Below are 7525 nucleotides of genomic sequence, written 5' to 3'. Positions count from 1 at the left end.
ATATAGAACATTAGACATGAGATTTTGATGTGTCCATCTGCGGAACCACAGAACAGAGCCCTGCACCACATTGCAATGGACACATGGTGGGAGCAATCCAGATTTGGGGGACTCAGGGGTTGTCAATATCTACCAACAGCCTAGCACAGCATATCCTGACTAAAACGAGACAACACATTTCGAACTGCTCAAACCTGAAGATGAGGGGCACCTGGGTGGCTCAGTCACTTAAGCATCTGCCTTTGGCTCAGGTTGTGATCAGGGCATTCTGGGATGGAGGCTCCCATCAGGCTCCCTGCTCAGCAGAGAGTTTGCTTCTCTCTCTCCCTCTGCCCTTCCCCTACCCCACTTGTGCTTTCTCTCTCCCTCTCTCAAATAAATAATATCTTTTTTTAAGATTTTATTTATTTGTTTGAGAGAGAAAGAGATAGGGATAACAAGAGAGATTTTATTTATTTATTTGAGAGAGAGAGAGAGAACAAGAGACAGAGATAACAAAAGGGTGCTGGGATTTCAAAATACATCTACTGGGTATTTTGTTCTCTACAAGCTGGGAGGAGAGGGAGAAGCAGGGGTCATAATGTGAGCCAAAGGCAGACGCTTAACTGACTGAGCCACCCAGGCAGCCCATAAATAAAATCTTACCAAAAAAAAGAAAAAGAAAAAGAAAAAAAGAAAGACTGAATGAAAGAAAGAAAAGAAAAAACAAACAAACAAACAAAACCCTTGTGATGGACCACCAGACAGCAAAAGTTCTAATTATTTGGGGATAAAATAATGTCTATAGTTTCAATTTATTTTTTGAAGTTATTATCTCTGTATATATTGACTTAAAAGTGATAAAAAAAATGAGGCTAGCTTAAACAAGACAGGAAATTTCTTAACCTACATGAGTTGCAAGTCCAAGAATGGATTAATCACAGCTTGTGCTGGATACAGAGGCTCAAACTAGTTTTGAAGTAAGACCAGTTAGTCTTACTCTTTCTAGCTCATCTCTGTTTGGGTTTGGTTTGGTTTGGTTTCTGGTACGTTTGTGTGAACAACATTTCCTAGCAGTCTCCTCTTTTTTGGAAAAATCACTGCCAGCCGTTCTAGTATTAGATTAGATTGGGGACCCCTGAGCCACATGCCAGGACTCTGCCTGCCACCCAGTTCTCCCTTAGTAACTTCCCCCATAAAGAATGATTGTCTCAATAGTTCTGTCAAGTCTTAGCATTCACTGTAATTGGACCAGATTGAGTCACATACCCGACACATACCTAAAACCAGTGATGGGAACCAGAGGAATACATTATTCTGATTCGCTGCTCTACATGGTCTACTGAGCCCTCATTCTGGCAGCGGGTAGAGAAAGGGAAGACACTTATGCATGGAGACAGGGAAGTGGAATTTCTCCAGAGAAATCGAGGAGGTGCTACCAAAAGAAGAGTGAATTGACACAGAAGGGAGAAAAAAAAATAACACTATCACTATGGACATTAACATAATCCATACAGAAATTTTAGAGAAATATGTAGCCAGTTAAGGAACTTTATGAAGAAGATAAGATGAGATAAAAACCTATACACCAGGGACGCCTGCTTGACTCAGTTGGTTAGGCATCCGCCTCGTGATTTTGGCTCAGGTCATGATCTTGAGGTCATGATCTCAGGGTCATGAGATCAAGCCCTGTATCTAATTCCACACTAAGCTGGGAGTCTGCTTGAGGATTTTCTTTCTCCCTCTCCCTCTACCCCTCCCCCTGCTCTAAAATAAGTAAATCTTAAAAAAAAAACAAAAAAACCTACATGCCTTACTGTGAAAGCGCCATCTTTCTTCTGAGTGCATTGTAAGTTTCAAAATAGTACCTTTCAGATTTGTACCATTCCCATTACCCACCATGACTGTGTGTGGTAGGCTTCTTAAATTAATCAAAACTTTGCAACTTTAGATTGCTTTTACATTATTCATGTTAGTAAATGCAAAATCCAAAAAGAAAAAGAAAGTGCAATACTGTATATAGTTTTCTTTCCTTTCCTGTTCTTGAGGGGGTGTGTGTGTATGTGTGTGTGTGCGCAGATAATTTATGTGCATGTTTACTTTTTTGTTTGTTTTTGCTTCATGTATCAAAGCTTTGGAGACTTGCTAACTTGGAAGTTGGGATGAAATTCCCACATCAACCATTTTACCTTCCCCATCTCTTCCCCCAAGTGGGCTGTTCATCTGGAGAATTTCTGGATTCAGCAATCTGAGTCAAAGAGTAACAGACACAAAGTAATGTGTGAAGAGAAACAACCTTTGCAGATTGAATCTGCCTCTTCCTGTGACAGGGGCCTCAGGAGAAACTGGGGTGGGACACTGATCTTTGGCTCCTCCACAGTTTGCAGAAGGAAGACAAGGGGCTTTGCTGGTAAAAACCTTCTAGGTTGTAAGCACCTCAAGGACTTGGAATGCATTTTATCCACATCTGGTTCCACAGCTCCCCGTAGTATGAAGGATTAAAGGATGACGAACTCTGCCCCCAGATTGTTTGTAGTAATCTAGTGGAAACATAAAACTGGTATATGAATAACCAAAATACAGTCCAGAGAGTAACCTACTGACAAAAGGGCACTGGGATTTCAAAGAAGGAGGCAGTTCTGTCCAGCTAAGAAACCTAGCAAGGAAGCAGCTTTACGAGAAGGAGAGGAGGGAGGGGCAGAGCTGGGAGATGGAAATGAGAAAAGCTGGTTAAAGAAGGCAAAAAGGTGACATTCTTTATCTTAATCACTAGCACCAGAATAGGAGAGAACATTCTTTGTTGGGAGAAGTACTTCTGTAAGTTACTAGACTAAGGGTGAGAACTGAAGTTCATGGATGACTGCAGGGCCCGAGCAAATATCCTGATCCTTGCACTGTGCTGGGTAAGTCTCTCAACATAGCCCGGTTGGGGGACTAATTCCCTGAGCCATACACCCTCCCCTATTATGCTGGAATTCCCTAAGCATTTTGGGAAATGGCAAGGAGTTCAGAGGGGCTAAGATGCTGGGATTGCCCAAATTTGCCATGGAAGACAGCCCAAAAATGTAAGTTGGGGTCATATCCTAAAGTCCAAAGTGCTGTCATAAGAATTTTAGTTTATTCTTTTTTTTAAATTTTTATTTATTTATTTGAGAGAGAGAGACAGAGCATGAGAGGGGAGGGTCAGAGGAAAAAGCAGACTCCCCGCTGATCAGGGAGCCCGATATGGGACTTGATCCCAGGACCCTGAGATCACATGACCTGAACCGAAGCCAGATGCTTAACTGACTGAGCTATCCAGGGCTCCATCCAAGGACCCTGGGATCATGACCTGAGCCAAAGGCAGATGCTTAACTGAATGAGCCACCCAGGCACCGCCCCCCCTTTTAAAGAGAGATTCTATGTGTGCTTTACTCAGTTTCCCTCAATGGTAACATTTTACAAAACTAGAGTATAGAGATACCTGGGTGGCTCAGTTGGTTAAGCAACTGCCTTGGGCTCAGGTCATGATCCTGGAGTTCCAGGATCAAGTCCTGCATCAGGCTCCCTGCTCAGCAGGGACTCTGCTTCTCTCTCTCCTTCTGCCTGCTGCTCCCTCTGCTTGTGCTCAATTTCACTCTCTCTCAAATAAATATATTTAAAAACAAAAACAAAACTAGAGTATAGAACCCCATCCAGGTTATTGGCATTGGTGAAATTCACTGATCTTCTCCAAATGTCCCTAATTTCATTTGTCCTCACATATGTCCGTGCATTTTGTTCTCTGCAGTGCTGTTGGCATGTGTAGGTTTGTGGGTCCACCGTGACAGTTAGCTGAGCAGTCAGTCCCAATACCACAGAGATCCCTCGTGTTGTCCTTTGATAATGACACCCACCTCCCTTCCACCCCCATCGCCCCGAACCCTCATCCTTAACCCCAGGCAACCAATCATCTGTCATCCATTTTTTAAAATTTTGTCATTTCGGGCGCCTGGGTGGCTCAGTCAGTTAAGCATCTGTCTTCGGCTTGGGTCATGATCCTGTCTTGCATGGGGCTCCCTGCTCAGCGGGGAGCCTGCTTCTACCTCTCCTTTCTGCTCATGTGCTCTCTCTCTCTCAAATAAATAAATGAAATCTTTTAAAAATAATAAAAAGTAAATAAAATTTTGTCATTTCAAATATGTTATATGAGTGGGATTATACAGTATGTAATTTTGGAGTACTGGCTTTTTTCATTCAACATAATATTCTCATGACTCACCCAAGTTATTGCTTGTATCGATCGATTGTTCTATTATTGCTAAGCAGTACCCCAGGGGATATGTGAACTACAGTTTGTTTAACCACTCACCTGGTGAAGGACCTCCAGTTTGGGCGATTACAAATAAAGCTGCTATGGCCATTCACGTACAGGTTTTTGTGTGGACATCAGTTATCGCTTCTCGGGGTTACAGGCCCGAGAGTGCAATTGTTGGGTCATACGGTAATGGGATGTTTAATTTTATAAGAAACTGCAGCTGTTGCCATTTGACATCACCACGGGTAATGTGTGCGTGACCCAGTTGTTTCAAACCCTCACCAACGTTTGAGTGGTGTCACCATGTTTTAGTTCAGCCATTCTGACCAGTACGTACTGTTAAAAAGAAAACCACAGGCCCAAAATGTTGTCACTTCGGTTAATGTCCCACCCAGGTCAATAAACCGACTTAACATCCTCCCTAACTACAGTTGAACCCCGCAGGAATGTAATCTTTAGCCAGTCAACATGGCAATTTCCTGGTCAACACTAGGAAATATACTGAGAGGCCCTTTGGAAGGGCGACCTTGCCTCAACCAATGGCTTCTTTGCTAATAATTTCTTTTTCCCCACTCCAACTCTACCTTTAAAAAACCTGTCTTTTTCTGTAGCCCTTTGGAACTCCCTTTTATTTGCAAGAGGAGATATTGCCTGATTTGTATATCAATATAACTAATTCGATCTCTAAAATTTATTCGGTTGAATTTTTGCTCTTGAACACTAATCATAGCTCACTGTACTGTTTACTTGCATTCTCCAAATGCTGGTGGTGTTGAACATCTTTTCATGGGTCTGTTTGCCCTCTATATATTGTATTCAGTGAAATGTCTATTCACGCCTTTGTGCCTTTCCTAATTGGGTTGTTTCTATCTTTGTTCTTGGGTTCTAAGAGTATCCTAGACACTGACTTTTGTTGGATATGTGATTTGCATATAGTTTTTCCCTTCTATAGCCTGTCTCTTCACCTTCTTCACATGGGTGCTCACAGAACAGAATTTTTCATTTTGATAAATTCGTATTGATCAGTTTTTCCTCTCATGAATCATCTAAGAAAACAGTCTAGTCTTAGGTCACGAAATTTTTTTCCCCAGAGCTTTGTAGTTTTATATTTCAGCTCATGACCCATTTTAATTTTTGTATTAGATCAACTTTTGTTTGGGTAGAGTTTCATTTTTTGGCTCTGGATATCCCGTAGCTTCAAACCCAGTTTTGAAAAGGGTATACTTTCTCTACTGAATTGCTTTGCATCTTTTTTTTTTTAACTAATTTATTTATTTGAGAGACAGAGACAATCATGAGCAGGGGGAAGGGTAGAGAAGAAACAGACTCCCTGCTGAGCAGGGAGCTGATCCCAGGACCCTGGGGTCATGACCTGAGCCAGAGAGAGACGCTTAACCTACTGAGCCACCAAGGCACCCACTTTTGCACCTTTCAAATATCATTTGTGTGGGTCTATTTCTGGGTTCTGTGTCTTGTTGCATTGACTTGTATGTCTATCCCGGCACCAAAACCACATTGTTGCAGATACATAGTAAGCCTTAAGAAGACTTATTCCTCCTCCATAATCTGTCAAGAATGTTTTGGCTGGGGTGTGTGGGTGGCTCAGTGGGTTAAAGCCTCTGCCTTTGGCTCAGGTCATGATCCCAGGGTCCTGGGATCGAGCCCTACATCGGACTCTCTGCTCAGCTGGGAGACTACTTCCTTCTCTCTCTCTCTCTGCCTACTTGTGATCTCTGTCTGTCAAATAAATAAACAAAATCTTAAAAAAAAAAAAAAAAGAATGTTTTGGCTATTTGAGAGACTATGAATTTCCACAAATTTGGGGATAATCTCCACTCTATTGCCAAAAAGCTTGCTAGGATTTTGACAGGAATTGCATTAACCTATAGATAATTTGAGAAAAATTGACATCTTTACCATGTGGACACTTCCAACCCAAAACACAGTATGTCTCTCCATTTTTTTAATCAGCATTTTGTGATTTTCAGCATATAGTGATTTTCAGCATATAGAACTTATACATGTTTCAATAAGTGTATACCTAAGTATTTCATTTTCTTTAGAGCAATCATAAATGGTTTTGCATTTTTAATATCCATTTCTGCATTTTCATCCTTAGCATGTAGAAATGCTCTGTTGTGTGTTGTGTGTTGATCACTTATTAGTTCTAGGAGTCTTTTGTAGAATCCTTGGGATTTTCTTTCTTTCTTTCTTTCTTTCTTTCTTTCTTTCTTTCTTTTTTTTAAGATTTTCTATATCCATTTGTCAGAGAGAAAGAGAGTGCACAAGAAGGAGGAGCAGGCCCCCTAATGAGCAAGGAAACCCTCACTGGATGGGATCTCAAGTCCCCAAGATCATGACCTGAGCCAAAGGCAGAAGCTTAACCGACTGAGCCGCCCAGGAGTCCCTGGAATTTTCTACAGAGAGGATCAGATTATATGCGAATAGAGACAGGCTTATTTCTTCTTTTCTATCCTATATGTCTTTTACTTGTTTTTCTTGCTTGTTTTTCTTGCTTATTGCAGTGGCTAGAACTTCCAGTACGATGTGGAATAATAGTGGTGAGAGCTGGCATATTGCTTTGTCCCCAATCTTATCTTTTTTTTAAAGAGTTTATTTATTTGTTAGAGAGAGTGCGTGAGGAGGAATGACAGGCAGAGGGAGAAGCAGGCTCTCTGCTGAGCAAGGAGCCCAATGTGGGACTGGATCCTAGGACCCTAAGATCATGACCTGAGCTGAGGGCAGACACTTGACTGACTGAGCCACCCAGGCGTCCTGTTCCCAATCTTAGAAGGAAAGTGTTCAGCCTTTCACCATGAAATATGATCTTAGCTGTAGGCTCTTTGTAGACACTCTTTATCTGTTTGAGGTAATTCCCCTTCATGACTAACTTGCTGAGATTTTTCACCTTGAATAGATTTTCAATGTTATCAGATAATTTTCCTGTATCAGCTGATATGATAATTGATTTTCTTCTCTTTAGCTTGTTGATATGGTAGATTGCATTGATTGATTTTGAATACAGAACCAGCTTTGCATTCCTGGAATAGATCCCATTTGGCTAGGGTGTATAATTCTTTTTCTCCATTGTTAGCCCACACACTTTTGAATTCCAAATGCCAAGATTTCATCCTTAATGCTTCCCTCGCCCTTTCATACATTACCGTTACCCATTATCCCATTACCCATTACCATTAGCCATGTCCCATTACCATGACTTTTACCTCCATTTCAACTACTTCCCTGCCGGCTGAAGTCCCTGCTCTCTCT

General features: G+C 41.5%; 1 pseudogene; it reads left to right on the top strand.

Annotated features, from left to right (window-relative positions):
• Window positions 1–2634: 2634 nt before the first annotated feature.
• The window catches only part of LOC123952484, a 29421-nt pseudogene continuing 24530 nt past the window's right edge, over window positions 2635–7525 (top strand).

Source organism: Meles meles, chromosome 11, assembly GCF_922984935.1.
Source record: "Meles meles chromosome 11, mMelMel3.1 paternal haplotype, whole genome shotgun sequence".
NCBI lineage: Eukaryota > Metazoa > Chordata > Mammalia > Carnivora > Mustelidae > Meles > Meles meles.
The sequence above is the reverse complement of the archived record's forward strand: the minus strand, read 5'-3'. Positions and strand labels throughout refer to the sequence as shown.